General features: G+C 38.5%; 1 protein-coding gene across 13 annotated transcripts in view; it reads left to right on the top strand.

Moving 5' to 3' along the window:
- Window positions 1-21970, top strand: part of ESRRG (estrogen related receptor gamma) — a 481625-nt gene that overhangs the window by 79938 nt on the left and 379717 nt on the right. The window contains exon 1 of one of the 13 annotated variants that reach the window (XM_082217715.1): window positions 7302-7355. The exons of 11 other annotated variants lie outside the window; for them this stretch is intronic. The gene's annotated coding sequence lies outside the window, so the exon portion shown is untranslated. Of the gene's footprint in view, window positions 1-7301; window positions 7356-18388; window positions 18407-21970 lie in introns of those variants that run through there. One more of the 13 variants, XM_082217714.1, reaches the window with a different exon arrangement.

The following is a 21970-nucleotide window of genomic DNA, read 5'->3' as shown; positions in this document are numbered from 1 at the left end:
TTTTTCTTTAATGAAATATCAATAAAATGAATATTTAGGAACTGAACTAAGCATATATGAATATATTAAACTGCCTTGTGCCAAGTAATATGATGGATCCACCCAACTAAAGTAATAAATACAATTTTAATATATTTATTAAAGCATTCTGTTCTATCATGGATATCTAAAACAGCAAGGGAATAAACAGTCATGTTTTGTTGCTGGTAGTAGTTATTTTGTTCTTTGATTAAAAAAATTATTTCTAGAAAGTCCAAAGCATTATGATATCAGAGTTGAAATTCTGAAGGCAGGCAGCTCACATCTCAGAATTACTACTAGGTTAATCATCGTTGGCTTCTCTTGTGTAGTTAAACCTTTTGGAAGGTTCCGTTTCTCTTTCTCGCTCTCTCTTTACAGTTAACTGACTGACCTTCTAATTTTAGCATTGAAGAATTATAATTAGAAATATTTCCATAGTTGTTTACAAACACCGCCACTCAGTCACAGTATGTGTCTGCAATTTTAGAAGGACTCTGTTATCACCTCTAGAGTGGGGTGAGAGGGCATTTCAGTTCTTTTCAGCTTATTCAGTTGATGAACACAATGAGTGTATTGGGGTGGGAGGAGAACTATTCCCAAACCCTTTTAAGATAACCTGCATGTGCTGTGAGCATTTTACATGTCTAATTTTAAACAAACAAACAAACAAACAAACAAACAAACCATATCTTCTTTGGTGATCACTCGTAGCCGAGTAAGATTGTCTTCCATGAACATGGTCTTAACAGTGAGTCTGTAAGTGACTGTAGAGGCCAATTCTGGATCCACACATCCTTCCACAGTGTGGACATACATTTCCAGGTCCCTTTCATCCTGAGTTTGAGCGTCTTCAAAGTCCATGATACCTTGGGTAAAGGCTGTTCTCCAATTGGAGTGATAGTCAGGCATCTGAACAACATGACCAGTCCAACGAAGTTGATGTTGAAGAATCATTGCTTCGACACTGGTGATCTATGCTTCTTCCAGTACACTGGCATTAGTTCGCCTGGATTCCAAGTGTAGAATGATGTGTAGAATTTTTTGGAGACAACGTTGATGGAATTTTTTGAGGAGTTGGAGGTGGTGTTTATAAATGGTCCATGTTTCACAAACATAAAGTAAGGTTGGTAGTACAATAGCATTTTGGTTTCCTTGTGAATGTCCTGGTCCTCAAACACTCTGCACTTCAACTGGGAGAAAGCTGCACTCACAGAGCTCAGGTGATGCCTCCCATGCTGTTTTTGCTGAGTTAGTAGCACCAAAGTGATCTCTCTGGGGCACAAGCCTGGGCTCCCCAGGTGAAAACATCCCTACTCTCAGCTTCACTGATGTAGTCCAAAGGAAAGGAAAGCATTACATTTGGTACCAGCTTGGCTGTAGGAGTTGCCAGAAGGAGGTGTACAAGAAACCATTCAGCCATCTTAGGGGCTCCACTCTAGATTTGTGTAGGGTTTATTCCTTAGCCTTTCTTCTCCTGAAGATGCCCTTCGAGGCAGTGGGTACAAATTTTTCCTTGGGATTTATTCACAAAGCCTTTAGAATCAGACTTTTACTTCTGCTAGATGGCTACCTTCCCAGCTGGACAAGTCCCATCTGCCCCTCACTTCCCCTCTACAGCACATGCAGTAACTGCCTTCTTGACCATTAGGCCCACTAATGGGGCCTTTCTGTTCTCATCCTGAAGCAAAGTTCTTAACCCAAGGTACTATTTCTGGGTTAGCGGAGTCTGTAACCTGAAGCGTATGTAACCCGAGGTACCACTGCATTGGTCTTGTCTGCTCAATCTATCACAGCCTGTCTTCACATGCAGGGGTTGTCCCTAACTCACTGAGGGTTTGAGACTCATCAGGTACCTTCACCTGGTTTAGCCAGCCAGTTGAAGCTGTTTACTAGGGTGTGCCAGCTGTTGCATGCTGACAGCTTCTAGAAGCCATAGGTGATAGCTGAGTGCAGGATGAGGACCAAAGGTGGACAAACTACCCAAGAAGGAGCATGACTTGTCCCTCACCAGAGGTGCTACCCCTCTCCCAACACCCCGGAGGAGGGGGAGGACTTTAGAATCTTCTACTGAATACAGTAGAAGTTTTTTCCAGAAGCTTTTTTCCAGAAGCAAAATTTTACTTTGGACACTATGGGTTTTGTGCTAGATTTCAGTGGCATTACTTTGGAGGGCATGATGTAGTAATAGATCAAATGACTCAGATTTGGTTTCTGGGATCTCAGTTAAAATGGGATCCAAATAAGAGGAACTGTAAATCAGCCAGGGTTGTAATATGCAATAATTTCCCCCTTCTTTCTTCAGTTTCTGAACTTTTTCCATCTGGGAAGGCCTTGCTTAGATTAGGGCAAACATATATATCTGTGGAGCTATTTTTTATGGGTTTGCAAGGCTTGGTATAATGTAGGAGGACCTACAAATTATCTTAAAGATTTTTAGAAGACATAGCTAAAGTGCGAAGATATTAATTAAAATTAATGGGCATGTCTTCAGGTGAAAGAGCACATACCTGATTGCTTTGTGCTTACTTCAGCATTTGTGATACCATTTGAAATATATTTTATGCAATCCCAAAAAGTTATTGGAATGCTTGAGACAAAGTACATGCTATAAATGTTTCTTCATATGCTTGAGTCCAGAAAGGCAATGTACATACCTACAGGTGAGAGTGGTGAGAGCAAAGAGTGGTTATTAAGTGTCTTCTTAAGCTGTCCTTTTTTTGTTTATAGATGTACATCCCATTCACCATGAATGCCAAGTCAAACATGAATATTGGTAAAGTAGCAAGCTCCCTTGTCAGATATACAGAAAACTATTCTTACTTCTTTTGAACAGTTTGGCCTTTTTTCAACAGATGGGATGTTTTTACAGCAGAGCTAAAGTGAAAAGTAAACACCACTATATGTTGCAAGTAGCAATAGCTGAAAAAAAATGTCCATTATTAGCTACTTAAAGTGTTATGGGCACCTGAAACAGACATTTATTTTTCCTCTTAAAATTGTGCACCTTCATAATTAATACAGCATAAATGCATTAATTTCAAGAGATGACATGTCAGAAAGAGCAAGGGTAACCACTCATTTTCTCTGTTAAATTACATGCTTGCGTAACCACAGTGGATGAATGAAGTACAAAATCGGGTTGCCTTTAAGCAGTATCACCTCATTGACCTCTGATAAACCAGATAGTTAGAACACAGATTTTCCATTTTGTGCAGAAAGTCAGTCAAAGCTTGTCCATTATTTTAAGTCTCCTTCTAGACTATAACCTGGGGGGATTTCTTTAGTGCATGTGTGGATTATTTTCACCTTACAGGGCTGAAAAACGTTTGAGAATTTGATCATGAGCTAAATGCCATGTTTAATGAACAGGAAAACCACCTTCAAGAAAATGCATCATAGATCAAATTGGCCTAAATTTGTACAATAGCCACTTTTGTTATTAAATGTGCCAGCACCTTGTTTCTAATTTTGTCAGTTCATATATTTTTACCAAAGCCAAATGCTGTACTTGGACACAGAGAACCATTGAGAAAATTAAACTGACACAAAGCCCAGTCATAGTTTTAAACTTACATAATGCATTTTGCAATATTCAGTATTAGAAATTTCACTTTATGACAAGTGGCAGTACCTGTTATGTAGGTAAACTGGTTGCTCTAGAGCTGGCTGCTGTCTTTTCCTTTCACCTGAGCCACCTGATGTGATTCAGCAAAGAGTGATTGCTTGACATGGTCTCAGTTTTTCTCCCCTGGTAAGTTATTTGAATCTATCTTTCTGAACATTAATTTTCCAAGCAGTGAATTGAAATAAGGACATTTTTCATGGAACAGTTTTAAAAGGGAACTAATAATCATTTTTTTCTTATTATTTTATGCCCTGTGATTTTTCACCACCCCCACCAGCTGGTTAATCATGCAAAAGCTGAACACTTCATTAGCCGGAACATGTTTGCCCATGGGCATTTCTTTAGTAAATTAGTTCTTTCTATTTATGCAGGTAAGTCATAGCCAAAAGTCTTTAAGGTACCAAATGAATTAATTCCTTTCACTGAGTTATCAAGAGAATGCAACTTAAACTACGAGTACCAGTGGTTTGATATTACTTTTAAATTATGAAAGACAAATCATTTCCAGGAATGTGAGAAATAAAATTGCCTTTTGGGATGCCTACACTTGGTAGTACTTTCACAAGGTTCCTTTCTGCTAAGAAAACATTGTAAAAGTGTGTTGTGTGTTTGTATTTGTGTATTCTGCTGGTCCTTGGTTAGCCCTTTGTTCCATAACTAGCTGAGTTTTAACCATTAATTAAAACATGTGGTTTATAGATGCTTAGCTCATTTGAATCTGATGTTGTAGTTTGAAAAACAGAGTAGTCTTGGGATGAACTTAGCTTTCAAGCAAATGACAATGCAGAGCCTTCTATATACCACAGAGTTTCCTGTAATCAATGTTGTTGTGTAAATACCTAGAACTGAAATAGTATGAAAAGTACTTCTAATATAACTCTGCAAAGCTTGCAATGCAACGGTTGCTTGCAAAACATTTTCCAGAAGGGCAGCTATATTAATATGTTGCAGCAAAACCCGCCAAGAGTCATGCAGCCCCTTAAGCATAACATGCTTTCATGGGTTATTTATTATTTATTTATTTATAACCCACACTTTCATTTTAAAAATACCAAGGTTGGTAAACAGTGCTATTTTTCTAGAAAAAGAGGTGTCGAAACTCACCATGAACGCCTCCCTTGTTCTCTTATAATGGCAATGGTGCCCACCTGAAAGGTGCTGTAACTGAGTTCCAGTGAGTTCCGACAGAAAAAAAGCCCTGGTGGTACACAACAGATTATAATAACATCAGCAAAACACATAATTAAAAACATCAACACATACTGGTTAGTTTAAAAGATAAAATTCATATTTCAAAAGCTTGTCAAAAAATATAGTTAAGAGCCCACTTTCTCATATGCACTAACTCATATCCACAGTTGGTGTGTGTCTCTCTCTCTCTCTCTCTGTATGTATATTCATCTATGTACTGGCGGCAACCATTTTAGGCATGTCCAAATGTCACTTGATTGCTGACGTATGGGTCTTTTTGGACCTGAAAGAGCAAAGAACAGGGGTGGAATGAGGAGCGCTTACTTTTTATGCTGGACTAAGTTTTGATTATGCCACCATCAACCTCTTCCCTAAAAGCAGACATATTTTGAGAAATTTGGTTTGGTTGTGAAATGAAGCACATGTGCAGACCTGTTTCATTTAGATCAGGACTAGTTGTGAGAATGGACAACACAATAGTTACACATTTCCAGAAATGCTTTTTAAGGTTTACCAAGAGGCTAGTACTCCTGACATCACAAAATGCACAGTGGTTCATATGTATGAAATTTAAATGAATCCCATGTGAAAATAATTCTCTGAGTTTGAGGGTCCATTTACAATTGAGGGCTACATTAGATGTTTCACAGTAGATGCATCAATGTTCTCCTGAATTTAATTTAAAAAAAAAAATCAGCTATGAGAGGCTTGAATGGAATGTCACTGAACATTCTTAACCCACTCTCCTGCTTGATCCAGCAAGCTACATTTCTCCTCATAGGGGAAAAGAAATAGAGTCCACACATCTTTTTGGGGGTGCGGGCAGCCATTGTGGGCCACTGAGATCCAGCACCAAGGGCCTTCTGGCGTTCCCTCATTGCGAGAAGTGAGGTTACAGGGAACCAGACAGAGGGCCTTCTTGGTAGTGGCGCCCTCCCTTCAGATGTGAAGGAAATAAGCAGCTATCTTATCTTTAAAAGACATCTGAAGGCAGCCCTGTTTAGTGAAGTTTTTAATATTTAATGCTGTATTATTTTTAACACTTGATTGGGAGCCACCCAGAGTAGCTGGGGAAACTCAGCCAGATGGGCGGGGTATGTATGTATGTATGTATGTATGAATGAATGAATAAATAAATAAATAAATAAATAAATAAATATTATTATTATTATATAACAAAGTTTGATAAACAAATTGCAGGATGGGAAGAGGCTTAAGTTACATTCCTGCTACTTTTCTGCTCTTGTTGGTATCCTTTGAGGCTGTTTTCCACTAATATCATCCCGTCGATTCCTTCAGATCTGCTGGAGAGATTCTTCTCCATGGTCCACCTGTGGTTGAAGCACAGTTCATTTTACCTTGGTAGATTTGCTTTGTGAAATGTCTGTCAGTTCATTTCTGAGCTCAATTTAAGATGTTCCATCTAGTGTTTAAAGTCCTAAATTATGCTTCCTTGCATATTTTCATTACACACTTTTTCTTGTATACTGAATACCTTTTTATATTTTTAGGACCAATCATATTACAGTGGTGCCTTGCAAGATGAAATTAATCCGTTCCGCGAGTCTCTTCGTCTAGCGGTTTTTTCGTCTTGCGAAGCAACCCTATTAGCAGCTTAGCGGATTAGCGCTATTAGCGGCTATTAAAGGCTTAGCGGCTATTAAAGGCTTAGCGGATTAGCGGCTAAAAGGCTATTAGCGGCTTAGCGGCTTAGAAAAAGGGGGGAAGCGGGGGAAAAATCGGAACACTTGCATGACGTTTTCGTCTTGCAAAGCAAGCCCATAGGGAAAATCGTCTTGCGAAGCAGCTCAAAAACGGAAAACCCTTTCGTCTAGCGGGTTTTCCGTCTTGCATGGCATTCGTCTTGCGGGGCACCACTGTACTTTGATTGTAATTTGTTTGAAACTGTCTTTAATGATATATTTTGAATTGTTGTGACCTTCTTTGGACTTTATGCTGAGAGGTGAGCAATAATTTGTAGTACTGGTGGTAGTTGTGATATAAATCTTTTAAATAAATAAAATTAAACAAATTCAGCCCTTTTTTGCTATGGAATTTTTAAGGCGCATGTGCGTGCGTGCGCGCACACACACACACATATTAAATCAGCTACACAACTGACGTGCTGGATTGAAGATCTTTATGTGATGAGCCCTTATCTCAGTAAGTTGTATTTGCTTTTATCTGGACTTGCTGATTTCCTTAATTAATTTGTTGTTAGCCAACCTGAATGGTGCAGACACATTAGAATGGTGGGGAATAAATTTATGAATAAAAAATGAAAGACCAAAAAGCACACCCATACGCAACACTGGAAGAAAAACCTTATTTGTAACTTACAGCAAGCCAGTTGAATATTGCTGTGGAGAGCAGGAATCGGGAACCTGTGCACTGTCAGATATTGTTGGACTCTAGTTCCCATAAGCTCCAGTCAGCATGGCCAGCTGCCAGGAATTATGGGGGTTGTAGTCTAAGAACAGTTTCCCTATCACTGGTATCCTATTGAAAATGTATTTTTGTAAGTAGTACTTTTATGTTGATAGAATTTCTATATGAAGCCATGGTGTCAATCTTTTAACTCAGTAAGATGTTAATAACTTTTTTAAAATAAAAGATAGGTATTTGAGAAATACAGTTGAGCTCAAGCTGAGCTTAGTAACAGACGAGTTAAGAATGTAGGCCTCAGGTCTGTGGGTGGTAGCCGTTTATGTGGCATGATAATTATTTGGCAGGTGGCACACTCACTTTTTATAGAAAGATATTATTTCTAGTTTAATACTGTGGTTTCAAATCTCCCCTTGAAGAGGTCTTGTTTGGAGTACCAGGGTCCGCTGCATTAGACTTATATGGCCTTAAAAGGGGATTAGACAAATTCACTGAGGATCAGAGGCAGTAGGCCTCTGAATTCCATTTGCTGGGGATCATATTGCAGTCATGTCCTACGCATGGGCTTCCCATAGGCATCTGGTTAGCCACTGTGAGAACAGAATGCTGGTCTTTGGTTTGAAATATCAAGGCTTTTCTTATGTTACAGTATTAGGGTTTTTTGTTTTAAAAGAACAACAACAAGAAGAAGAACAATTAAACAATGTTAAGTGTTCAGTTAGAGATGAGTGACCCCCCCATCTGAATTTTGAATACGCTTGTTCTTTCCCCATCTTTTCAGAGAATCATCTCTGAAATAACTCTGAATACTTATTTTAAGCAGTTTTGAGTAGGGGAGGGGTGCACACAAAGGAAAGGGTTGTACCAGTGACCTGCATCAGCTACTAAAAGTCTTAACCAACAGGAAATTGCCAACACAAAGATCCTTGGGAATTGTGATTGGCTGGGAAGCCCTGGCTTGCCAGAATTTCCAGGGGTCTTTGTGCCGAGTTCGTTTTGGTAAGGCCTAATTTGTGCCCCGTGAGTAGCTGCCCTTCATATGTACACCCATCATGACTACTACAATTATGATTTGGAGAAATTGAATTGGGGTGGGGAAGTTTTTGAAGCCAAATTCAATGGGAATTTTGGCTTGTCTCATAAACAAATTAAGTGTCTCCAAACCTGGTGATGCTGTACAATTCTCTCTAGTTTTCATAATGCTGAACACTGAATTGCTCCCATTTCTGATGCCTGATAAAATTTAGCAACATTGCTAATGAAACAAAAGTTTTCAAATGTCAAGAGTGATGCATATATCTGATTTGTTTGTTGATGCCTTGCACTGGTCTTCAGTTGTATCTCCTGTCTGTATCCTTAAAGTGGTTATTTTGAATGTTTGAAATAGTTATAACTATCTATATAACTGATGAGATTGGGATACGTAATCCCATGCACATGGGAGTAATTTTCATGGAATTATATATAATCTGCTTCTCAGTAAAGATCCATAAAACTGGTTGTTAATCTGCCTTTTTGAGATAAGTATTTTGCTCAGTTTTTATTTCTTAAAAAAAGGTCTAGACATTTGTCTGTTTGATCTTACTAAGGCAGGTGAGGGAGGTCGTCCCCTTTTGACAGAGCAATTTTATTTATTTTTTGTCCAGCCACAGGAAAACATTTTTGCATGAAAATATTTGTATTAAGCAAGTCATCCATACTGCACCGTAGGCTGTTTGAGTATAACAGTATGTTACAGTCTGCAAAGTTAATGCAGTTAATATTCAACTGAACTTTTGGGGGGTTGCTAATCCCTCAGGCAGGCTTAGCAGAAAGGGCAAACATATTTATAGCACTTTGAATCAGACTGCAGCAACTGAACAACAGTATGTGATATACCATCAAATGTACAATTTCAGCAAAGCTGAATGCAAAGTAAGCTTTTAATTGTACCTAAATTGCTGAGGTATCCCTCTCCATCAGAAAGAGTTGCAGATTCATTTGACAAGTTAGTTAAAATGGATCTATCCAAAAGGTCTTGAACTGCCTTCTTTGTTTCTGGTGATAAAGCTTTTTCCTTCTTTACTTTTTCCTTCCTTTCTTTTTTCTTTTTGGTAAATTGCAGGGTTCATGGGCTTCTTAATTAGGAGCTAACTATATGTTAAATCTCTCCTACTTTTATTAGCCCCTAATAGTATTTCACTGGTTTTGTAATGATTTTTAGCAGGGTTTAGATGAAAATGAACTTTTAAAATTTGGTGGGTCTGTAGCTGAAAGAAAACCATGGGGAAATAATGATTACCAACAGTAGACCATGAGGGGATTTTTAAATTTTTTTTTGTGGTTGGTGGAGTTCAGTACAGGTCAATGCTCTCCACGCGTGGTCACATGAGGTAGGTTTTCTTTAGTACCTCAGCAGAACACAAGAGGGTATGATGCCCATTGAGACAGGAAGGTAGAGAAGAGAACATTTATGGGAATTAATTTCATCTCACATTTATGTTAGTAGCAAAGTATCCCTTGATTGGGGTGGAGGAGTAAAATCCATTTAAAGTCATAAAACATTATCTCTACTAACAAAAGCAATTTTGTTTCCATAAATATTTTTGCTTTTGTATTTTCCTTCAACAACAAAGATGTTGCAGTCCCTACCGTTCGGCAAAATGAGACAGCTGCCTCAGGCAGCAGATAAAGGGGAGCACAATTGTGGAGGACATACCGTAATTGTGTGTGCAACATGGCATGTCCTTCACCCACTAAAAGACTGGCACCCTCAGGGGTGGTGGAGAATGCTTGGCCTATTCTTGAGAAGGGTCCCTTAGAGACTCTCCCCTGCTTCTTTTAATATTGTCTTCACCGCTGACAGGGATCTTTTTGGCAAGGTAGCTTGAAAGGATGCTGACTTGTCACCAATACTGAACTATGATGATGAATCAAAAGCATTTATTTCTTATTAAATTTGGGCCTGCCCATAAAAAGCAAGTCTAGAGTGAGAGACTTGGGTGATACAGTACTTGCTGTTTCCAGGAACTCTTTTCAATGTGAGACTTTTGTGGGTGAGCTGAAAGTTTGTTTGGACCCTGAGTGAGAACCTGGAGGCTGAGAGGGAGAGTGTGTCAGAAAAGAAATGAACTCATAATGATTTAAATATTAGTAACTTTGTATTAGTGTAACTGTATTTTTGTAATGTTTTGTTTAAGCTATCTGTTGTTGCTTCAGTTTTTTGTACACCACTTAGAGATGTTTTAAATATATTAAGCGGTATAGAAATTAAATAACCATCCTTTCCTGCTAAAGGAGCCCAGGGCAGCAAACACATAAAAGTTATAATGATTAAAACACCTAAAAACCATTCCCATATAGATGCAGAATGATAGTGAAGCTAGCCTAGAGACCAGCTGCTACTCACTCACTCACTCACTCACTCACTCACTCCTTCATATATATAAGGATGCAGCTCCCCGCATTTCCCCTGCAACAATCCTATAGGATAGGTTAGGTTGAGTCACCTCAAGGTCATCCAGTAAATTTCATGGCTGAATTGAGAGTTGAATCAGAATCCCTCCTGCTCCTAAGGTGATTGGTTTCTTCCCATTGGCTCTTCATAGAAGTATGTCTATTATCAGCTATGGGTGGCTACTAGTGATGGTGACTATGTAATACCTCCATTGTTGGAGGCAGTATGCCTTTGCATACCAGTTGTTGGAAATCACAAATTTGAAGAGTGATGTTTCATTCATGTTCTGCTTGTGGGCTTCCTGTGATTGGCCACTATGAGAACAGGATCTAAGACTAGATGGACCATTCACTTGATCCAGCAGGGCTTTTTAAATGGTGACATCAGAGGGAGAGATGAGACACTCATTGCAGCATTCTTTGTCAACATAAAAAGGGCCATCAACTATTTGGACTCTTCTATTAAACTGAAAATAGTGTGTTAAACTGTCTGCCACCTTGGGCGCATTGGAAAAAGGCAGTATATACATGTGATAAATCATAATAGAGTGGATAAGATGTCGGCATTTAAGATATACCTGGAATCTAGTAATGCAGCCCATAGAACACACAACATGCGTCTCAACCAACCAAATGCTTTTGTCATCTGTTTGTAGTAGCCTAGTAAGGGGTTAGATGAACTTTGTGCTTTTGTTGCTTGGTGGGATCACAAATAACATATGTTGTCAAGAATCTGGGAGCTACAATATGTGGATCTTGGCTGTATTTGGCATGGTTGGTTGCAAGTTGTGTAAACCTGGAATGAAACCTGCTGCTTGCAAACAGATACATTCTCCTAACATTGTAAGCCTTAATTTTTATTAAGTATCTTGTAAACCCCTGCATTCTAACCTTGGCAAGTAGTTCACCTACTGATATTTTTAAATCAGTTGTAATTAATATTATTATTTTAAAACTATTTCCAAATAAGAACATATATGTTCATGTCGGGTATATTATGCTAACAATGATAGAAAAGATCACATCAGTAAGTTGTAAAAATTACTTTGAACAAAACATCTGGTTGAATATTATCTTAATATGTAAAGTTTCAATACTGTTATTTATAAACAAACACCATCTTTTGATAAATTTGTTAACAGCATGGCTCTCTTTACACCTTTTGTAATATGAACTCCTTCCACAGATGGCATCTTTGCTACATTCCAAAGTAGTAACCATATTTCTATACTGAGACAATTACGGATCACCATCTGTGTCCAGTGGGGTTTGCTCCCAGGTAAATGTATGTAGGATTGCACCCTGGTGTATTCTTCTTCTTAATATGCCTTTGTTGTTTTCATTAGGCACTCTTGGGTGCATTGGGTACAGTATACAGTAATATGCAAGCTGGATGCATAGTCTGCATGCTGTTTTTTCAGAAATAAGACGATGGCACTTTCTCCCACGTAAGGGAGTTGTACGTTTGCAGCCTTAACCTTATGTAAACCTCTTAGAGGTTTTATAATTAAACTGTATACAAATTCTACTAAATAAATAATAAATAAATCACTTTCTTTATTAGGCCGGTGTTGGTTCTACCCACTATGCTTTTAAGCTTTCAGTGTACTGTGGAATAGAATGAAAAAAACAACTGCAGATTTGGTTAGGGCTCTTGATGTTAATTTGGTTTGCTGTATCCATATGCATACAAGCATGTGAATCTTTCCGGAAGTGATTTGTTTAAAGTTTAAAGTTCTCAGGAAAGCTGTAGATCGTTAATTAATACAGGACAGGATAAAACAGGCATCCAGCCTGCCTGTTTTTTTGTGGAATGTTTTTGGCAGGGTTCAAACCAACATGAAAATTCGCCATCATCATAAAATTTAGGACAGCTGGGATGCTTTGCAGTGAGGACTTTTGGCTCCACAGTTCAAATAATCACAATAGCAGCTCAATTTAGCCCTTGGCTGGGTAGGTTTGGCAGGGCACAATGAAAAATAATTATTTCATGGCCTGCTTATTTGTCCCTTAAAAAAAACTTCCTGACCTAGTCAGGCTTATGTAAATACACTGCCACATGTAGGGATGCAGAACATTGCAGCATTCCCCCGTTTGGAAAACTTTTCTTTTATCTTTAGACTATTTTTAGAAGTATCTGTTGGACATACAAATATGGACCGACAGTGTCAGAAATCGAACCCCCGGGATCTTCTTGGCATTGGCTTTTCTATCTATAAGCCAGCATCTTCCTTTTTAAAGCATGCTTGTTTAGTATGCATAGTATTGTTACTAGGGCAGCACAGGGAGTGACAATATAAATAAGTCCATTTCTTTGCAGTTTTGTATTTACTCTGCCTAGGGGGACAACAGGCTTTTAAAAACATTTGTTGCATTTTGTCTTCATTTGTATGGCTAGGGTAGCCAGATACAAATGAGAACAGGACTGCCATGCCTGATTAATTGGACAGAAGAGGTTCGTGATATTTTTGGTGAGATGCACTCTGTCATGCAGGATGACCAAACTCTTGAAATTTTCTCTTCTGTCCCAGGATTGCCTGCTTTCATTTGCCTAGGTCTTCCATTCCTACCTTGGCATCTGACCACCTTACTCCTCCTGTTTGATTAACTGTGGTGCTTTAACTTTCTATGTCATTGGCATCTCTTGGCAAAGGGGTACGAATGAGAGTCTAAAGGCATGTGTTGTGGGTCTGAAGCTGGTCAGTGCTTGAACAGGATTGTTTTTTTCTGAGAGGCAAATAGACACAAGACTACATGATTTCCTACATCACCTTCTCCAACCTAATACTGGCTGGAGCTGATGGGAAAACACTTGGAGAACACTTTGGGAAAGGTTGTCCTAAACATACACTCATGTAGGGGGAGATGACCTCTCTGTTCTTCTCTTTTTCATTTGGACTGCCCAACCAGAAATCAAATATTTCTTATGATCAAGACAATCTTCCTTTCAGTGAATGTTACGTTTTCTCAAAATGTCATTAAAAGGGGGATAAAATCAGCAGTCATGTCATGCATCGGGATGGATTCCTAAATGTAAATGAGAATCTTGCAGTAATTTATTTACATTTGTTTTCAGCACAACAAATGAGACATCACGTAGCTCCATAATTTCCCATGACCGAGTCACCGGCATGCAATGTGTAATTTACTATGATTTAAGATGCTTATCGGCAGGTTCTTGAAGCAGTACCTGGTGACTTTTTTTTTTATAATACTTTCTCGTGACTGCCTTCACTCACTTCATCCTACATATATCCCCATCTGGTTTATTTCTAAGCTGAAACAAAATTAGAATCTTTTGTTTTTACTTGCCTTTCTGAGTTGGAACTAAGACGACCTAATAAGACAGGCTTTTCATGAAAGTTCTGGAATTTGCACAGATTTTGAGGCCTTTCATGTCACCTCCTTTATCTGAAGTTCAGTTGGTAAAGAAGGAAAGAGCCTTTTCCACCCCTCTTCTGTTATTTCCCTCTTCTGTGTTTGCTGTTTTCATTGCTTATATTTTGAAATATTATAGTCTTTCATGATACTGTAGGCCACTTTTACTGGATACTTAGGTTAGAAAAATGAATGTACATATTAGACTAAACAAACATTTACCTGTCTTAACCACAGTGTTGCTTTTGAAGGCTGAACTGGTGGTGTAGTGTGAGGGCATATGCACCTAAGCAGGAGTTGATGCACCTTTTTCATTCATGAATTAAGTTACCAATAGCGCTGAAGTGTTCATGCCACTACCTCCTGTGGTGCCACAAAACGTCTCAGTAAATATCCCTTCAGACATACACAATGCACAAGAGATTGATTGCACTTCCTGCTTTGGCCTTTGCATCCCCAGCCCTACACTGATACCATCCTTAAATATGCCTACATTTTATTGGATGCCAGGAGTGCACACCCTCCCTTCCATTCTGAACAGAGGAGAGATGCAAAGGCCTATCTGTGAGCAAGTACAGCAGTGGCTGATGTAGGCGTCTTTTTTCCTTTGATGTGGGACAGGTGGTGGGAAGTGCACATGCCCACACCATTTGTGTTCCTGTTACTTGGTCTGCTCTTTTATATGAGCCGTTTTTTATTATGCCATGTGCCCCATGACAGCCATTCCAATAACAGGCCATCCTCTTAGGCAGTGCTTTTTTTTTTCTTAAAAAAGAAAAGAAAAGAAAGGTGCCGGTACTCATCATGAAGTTGTTACAGTAAGTAACACTTTTTAACAACAACAAAAAGAGGTGCCGGTAGTGTGTACCCTTGAATACCCCCTGAAAAAAAGCACTGCTCTTGGGATTTAATTATTGCAGAAGAAGCTATTCATGACAGTGCAGGCCTATGGCATTTCCACTCCTTGTTCGGGACGTATTTTCAGACCCCTGAAACACTTCCTGAGTAATTCCAAAGTTGATGAGTGGCCCCTCCTGCACTTAAATTGATGCTACCCAGGTCAAAATGGCTGATGCCAACACCATTGTATCCTGTTTTTCCCTTCTGATAGCGAGTTTCCCTTCCCAATATAGACTTTTAAGGTTTTCTTCCCAATAGTTTGACAGGTATGTGCTCATTCCACACCACGAGGATATGACTTGATTCAGCATTGGCAGACTCATTTTAAGTGCGGTAATGATGGCTCCTGGACAGAAAAGTTGTTTTAGCTACAGCTGCACTACTACCACTCTCCCAGCACAAGAATATTATGCTGGAATTACATATTATAAATTGTACATAAATGCTCACTTTTTGATTTGACGGAATACATGTACTGTGTACACCTGTAACTTGAAATAAAATCATCACCAAAATATTATCTTTACATTTTTGTTGAATATAAAGCATAAACTGTAGATAATGCTCAAATCATTTTAGTTCAGATTCTGAGCAATTGGTTTGGGGCTCCAAGCCTTTGCTCAGCATTATGCAGGCATCAATCCTTTTTATGCTAAGGGCCAGTATATCTTCAGATTATTTACAGAGCTGCAGATAAATTGCAGAATCTCCAAGACAAAAGATTGCTGTAAGCAAATTATTTGTCCAGTGTTCTTTTAGAATATACTCATATTGTATTCTACATGTTTTGAATAAGTTTTTAAAACAGCTGTATAAATTTTTGTCTGGCTTTGAGAGGAAAGTCTCTTTTTTGGCAAATAGTGGGCTTCCTTCCTAGGGGAAAAATACCTTACAGCGTCAAGATCCCTAGCATTTGGGGATGTTTTCTACTAATTGAATCTTATACTTGCACTTTGAAATCTGATTCAGGAAATGTTAACAGGCAACTGTCAAGGATAGACTATCCTGGGACAGGCTGTGCTTGCTTATTACTTAATTTTGTACTCCACTAAGCATCTATTCATTTGCACAGTCTTATTCTCAACAGGAACACACTGATTCCCCCCCCCCCGTTTCAATTTTCTTTTCAAAAATAGCTTTCTAGAGGATGTGTAAGTCCCATATATTTCCCCCAAAAATCATTATTCATATTTTTAAGTTGTTAGCAACATTTGCTTCTACTGTCTGCTACTTTAGCAACTCTCTTTCTTCTTCAGAGCTTGTTTCTCTTTCCTGAGTGTGATTCATGTACTGTATTCATGATGTGAACATGATGATGTCATGATTATTGGTGAACTACTGACATTACAAAGGGAAAATGAAACTCATTCAGATTGCGGTCAGGTCTTCATAAGTGACTCCATAGACTAGTGTGGGCAACCTTTGGCCCTTCAGATGTTGCTGAACTATAACTCTCATCTGTCCCAACCAGCATAGCCAGTGGCCATGGATGATGGAAATTTTAGCTCAGCAACTTTTGGAGGGCCAAAGGTTCCCCATACCAGATCTATGGGATATAGAAATCTAGAACATAAGTAATTGGCACATAGTGAACATGGTGATGTCGCTGAGTTCAAATTTAACGCTATTGAATGAAATGTTTACGTGTATCTTTTGTTTGTTTGGTCACTCTACAAAGAATGAGAATAATTAAGTTGTAGTGGTAGCCACCAACTTGGATGGTTTTAACATAGGATCAAACAAATTAATGGACGATAAGAGTATCTTCTACCACCTCTGATAGAAGTAGTATGCCTCTAAATACCAGCTGCTGGGAATCAGAAGTGGGAAGCATGCTGTTTACACTCATGTCTACCTTTCAGGCTTCCCATTGCATCTGGTTGGCTACTATAGGAATAGCATACTGGACTAGATGGGCTTTTGGTCTGATCAAGCAGGGCACTTCTTAAATTGAGGTTCAGATGTATATGAAATAGGCTCAATATAAGTAACCTGCTTTAGAACTGCGGTCAAAATGATTGATTTGGTGATATTATATTGAGTAATGTAGAATGTTTTTGTATAGTATGTGTTTAATATTTACACAACATTTGTATATTTATAGCTTGATCAATTTAGTCTTTAGATCTTTGTATTTTGAAAATGTAATCAAATTGTTTAATAATTAGAATGGTAAAATAAAAATGTTGTTAAATGGAGGGTGCCTTTCGACACTGAAAATATTAAACTCACCTCATCCATTTGGCTCAGTCTTAATTTAGTATTCTAAGGTAAGTGCTGATTGGGCAATTTTTTAAAAATAATCATAACATCTGTATCTTTTCTCTTTTGCTTTTTTTTAATTCAAAAGTAAACTCCATCCAATTTGATGAAACTTGCTTCTAAGTAACTATGCAAGACTGGGGTAGATCAGGACTAGTGGTCCCATACTTTTTCAATGATGCCAGAGGGATGAAACCCACTTTTTGGAAACTCTTGAACCCTGTCTTTTTATACAGGCAGAATCAGAAGCACCGTGTGAAATGTGTGGCTTAACCAGTACTCTTTGGCTTATTATCCATTGAACTCATCTGTGCTTGACTATAGGAGTTAGTGCCCTACTTGGCATCTTTCTTGAGCTTGAGTATCTGATGTTTTAATCTTGATTGTTTTGCGTTTTGGAGTCAAAGAAGGAAGCTGCACCAAACTTAATGCTGACACTATGGATATAGTAATAGTTCTGCAAATTCATATCTATTTTATTTTATGCCAGTTTAACTGTCATGGCTTTCCCAAAGATTCCTGGAAAATGCAGCTTTGAGAGTATGCTTCAAATTCTTTGCTGGCAATCCCTAGGCTCTTTCATTGGACTACAGGGGTTCTCTGGGGACAGATAATGTGTATTAACCCAGATTTAAGTTTGCACTCAAACTCTCCGTTTTGAAAACATTAAGTTCCATCTTGCATATCACTCAACTGCTTGTCTCCTTAATTCCAATCAACATCTCACTTATTGCTAGAGTCAACACTCCAGTAGTAACAAAAAATAAAACCTTTCATCATCTATTGATTTGCCGTCTTGAAAAAAATGACAATAGGCTATTTTTGTCCAATTTCTCAATAACTAGAGCTATTTATTGGTTTTTCAGTTTTACTATATTGCACAAGAATGTATTTTACTGCATTTTCTGAAAACTGCAGTATCAAGATGCAATGTTTTGTAGTTTTTGCAAGCAAATTCAAAAATTGTATAGTCCAACTGAGAGCTATAAAGATACCTGCCATATTTGTAATAGTATCTTAATTCAAATTTAACTGCAGAGGGCAATCGGGCATTTGTTAACCTAGTAGACTGCTGAAAAATATCTTTAGACAAACTTGTTTTTTTTAAAGTTATATTGTTTCGTAAGACATGGAAACATGAACATTGTGTTTGTGATTTTGTCACAGGAGTCCAGTGTGAGCTTGAGAAATAACTACAGCTTCAGCTAGGTGAGATTTGTACCTAAAGGTGCATATCCTTTTCTGTGATTTACACTTTCTAACATTCTAAACTACATTTTATGAGTTATGAATCTTGCTTGTTTAAATAATTAAAAAAACAAAACAAAACCCACACAACAGGATTCCTGGTTCGCATATAACACAAAGCAAGATTTTAGCCACACAGGAGTAGAGGTGACCATGCAAAAGAGGGAGCTTTGGGCTTCCTAAGGCTCACCCTTTTAGTGTTAAACTATGGCACCAACACTTTTGTGTTTGTAAAACAAAGGAATGGGGTAAAATTTGGTGTTTCTTGAGTTTTATGTGGTTTCAATCCAAAGAACTGAACTGAACTGTGGCATCAGGATGATCGTCCAATAAGTTAATTTATCCCTTTTTGTGTAAATACAATGTAATTCTAAGTTGGAAAGGAACAATATTCTTTATACAGCAGGATATAGATGATAGTACTAGCAAATGGAAAATGTGACATTCAGCTACAAGAAAAACAAGGAAGACCCAATAGAAAGAAACTCAAAATTGAATGTAGCATAAAGGGAAAAGAGAGTCATATATGTAACTAATACCATGCTATTTATTGAAATCTCACCAGTGACCTTTACAGCAGCAGTGCTTCAATGTATAGTTATGCAGAAAAGGAAAGTGATGGCTATTATAAAGGGAACATATGATTGGATTTAGATTCATGGGGATGTAGGTTTTGAAGAGGTGCCCTTCATTATCTGTGGAGCATGTATATCTATAGTAAGACTTATTTCATTGTGGTCCTTGAAAATATGCTGCATTCATTCCTGCTTTTTTCAGGTCCGGTAGCAAATTTCTAAAGTTTGCTTTGGGTGTTACCAATACATACTGGGGGAGATGTTTGTGACTGATTAGTAATTGTAGTTCAGCATATTTTGTTTGGAGATTATGTTCAGTGCTTCTGGTAGAAGTTTCCAGTACAGTCTCAGTACTGTTGTTGTTAAACTTTGTATATCCCCTTCTTCAATAGATCACAAGGTATTTCACAGCATAAAAATACAAGATAAAAAAGTCCCTATCCATATTACTAATTTAATTTCAAATCTAATTAACAACTTCTCCTTGTGGGGTCTGTGGAGTAGAGATGAACTACATTGTTAATCCTAAAGTTCAAAATGTTGTTGCTGTATTGTTTGTATCCCTTGGTTAGTAAATGAACAATCATAAGCTTTTTCAAGTACATGCTTTTAATGTCATTTTTTGGCAGGTGAAACATTTCTTATGAAGTCTTGAAGATATATTTAAGGCAATATTTAAGTAAATATTCACAAAATGAATTCAGTTATACAAGGGATATTCTACTACTACTACTACTACTACTACTACTACTAATAATAATAATTTAAGTAGCTTGGGGCGGGGGAGAACCCCAGTTCAAAACACTGGCTGCTTAAGGGTGGAGAACTAAATCTCTCTGCAATTTTATTTCCACCACAAATGCACAGGCATCATAGTAGTTAAATCAGTGATAGAAGTATGTCTTGCAATAACATTTAGTACCTTTTCAGCGATCATCTAACACCCGTGTCTTCATCACGCTTCACAGGCTACCTAACCAGAAGCAATTTTTGTTTCCAAATACAAGGTGAGCTTCTAGAGGGATTTTTAAATAAAATACTCTTGTGAAAAGGAAGAGAGTACTGCATACAGGTGAAAGGTGGAGTTTTCCGGGGTGTAGAATGGAGTGTTTGTCTCTTTTCTTCACAGGAGGTAAAACATCATGGGGTATCTCACCTTTTCTACTCTCCTATTGTTTTCACAGGGACGCGGGTGGCGCTGTGGGCTAAAGCCTCAACGCCTAGGGCTTGCCGATCGAAAGGTCGGCGGTTCGAATCCCCGCGGCGGGGTGCGCTCCCGTTGTTCGGTCCCAGCGCCTGCCCACCTAGCAGTTCGAAAGCACCCCTGGGTGCAAGTAGATAAATAGGGACCGCTTACCAGCGGGAAGGTAAACGGCGTTCCGTGTGCGGCTCTGGCTCGCCAGAGCAGCGATGTCACGCTGGCCACGTGACCCGGAAGTGTCCCCTGACAGCGCTGGCCCCCGGCCAATAAATGTGAGATGGGCGCACAAACCCCACAGTCTGTCAAGACTGGCCCATTCGGGCAGGGGTACCTTTACCTTTACCTTTATTGTTTTCACATCCATCCCATTATAGGATCACGTGGATCCAGCACCTTCAATTCATTTCAGTTCTGTCACTTCTGAAGCTAGATGTGTCTCAGTACTAAGTCTGCTCTACAGTCCCTTTGGGCATTCCTTATAGTTATTCTTGCTGCCAACATTCTATTAGAAAATTCACCATGTACTCTTAAACCTACACCCCAGCTCAATTCCTGAGTTAAAGGCTACTGGAGAATGCTTCTGTTTTTCACATTTTAACAGGGTCTCAAGAGGTGGTAGTTGTTTAAATTTGCAAACTTTAATAGGGAATTTGCATTCTGTTCTTCACACAACTTTGCCTACTACAAGTCCAATTGGATTTTGTTTTTCTTAAATAATTTTTTGTTTGTTACATTTCTATCACACTCTTTTCCAAGTATCTCATCCTGAGCTGTAAATCATTATTATTTTAATTTACAAATAGGATCTGAGGCGAAGAGCTAAGTTACTTTCCCACAAAATGAGTCTCATGTCCTAGGTGGAATTGAGCTCTGTTGAAGTCCTACATACAGCAACACTTTATGTTTATAGCTTAGAGATGTTGAAAACAGAACATTTTGTCCGTAGAAATGCTTAGAGTTTTACTGTTACAGGAATAGCTGCGTGCGTGCACAAACACACACACACACACACACACACACGATTTTTGTTTCTTCCCTCCACCAATCTGAGATCTAATTAATATAGTCTCTACTCACCACCTTTATAAAAGCAGAATGCCTAGCCTTGTAGCCATCTGCCTGGACATATAAGTACTGTTCTATTTTTGACCTGGACACCTATGCTTGAAGAACATCATGCAAGTTCAAAAGTTGATGGCCTTATACAAGCATTCCCCCACTTATGTGGGGGTTATGTTCTGGGCCCCTGAACACATAACTGAAATCACGTAAAGTGGGGAGCAACCGACTTTAATTGGTGGGGTGCACAGGTATGATAAAACCCTGGGGAAAGTGGAAAAGAGAGAGCTCATTTCATAAATACACCCATAATGGGAAACCTTTGCTACTGGAAGCACTCAGAAAAAAACACCACACTTTTTTTTAAGATTACTCTTAACATTTGTTCTCCACCTTGATAGTGTTTTAAAGAAGAAGAAAAAAATTGGTGACTGTTTTCATTAAAAGGGTTTTAAATATATACATATAATAATTTAGATGGCGGTGGGATGGCAAAATGTACAAAGGCATGAAGACAGCCTTCAGTAAATCAAATAGCAATAATTAAGTGGATAGAAGGATATAATGGATTTATTAGCAAATCTCAAACTGGTTTGCAGAAGATGGGAGAGGGATGCCTCTTGAAGGATCTACTGGAATTTAGATTGAGCAGATTGAAAGCTGCATACCCCTCAAAACCTAACGAGGGTG

Source organism: Podarcis vaucheri (assembly GCF_965113315.1).
Source record: "Podarcis vaucheri genome assembly, chromosome: 3".
In the NCBI taxonomy this organism is placed as follows: Eukaryota; Metazoa; Chordata; class Lepidosauria; order Squamata; family Lacertidae; genus Podarcis; species Podarcis vaucheri.
Note: the sequence above shows the minus strand (reverse complement) of the source record. Positions and strands in the feature narration are given on the sequence as shown.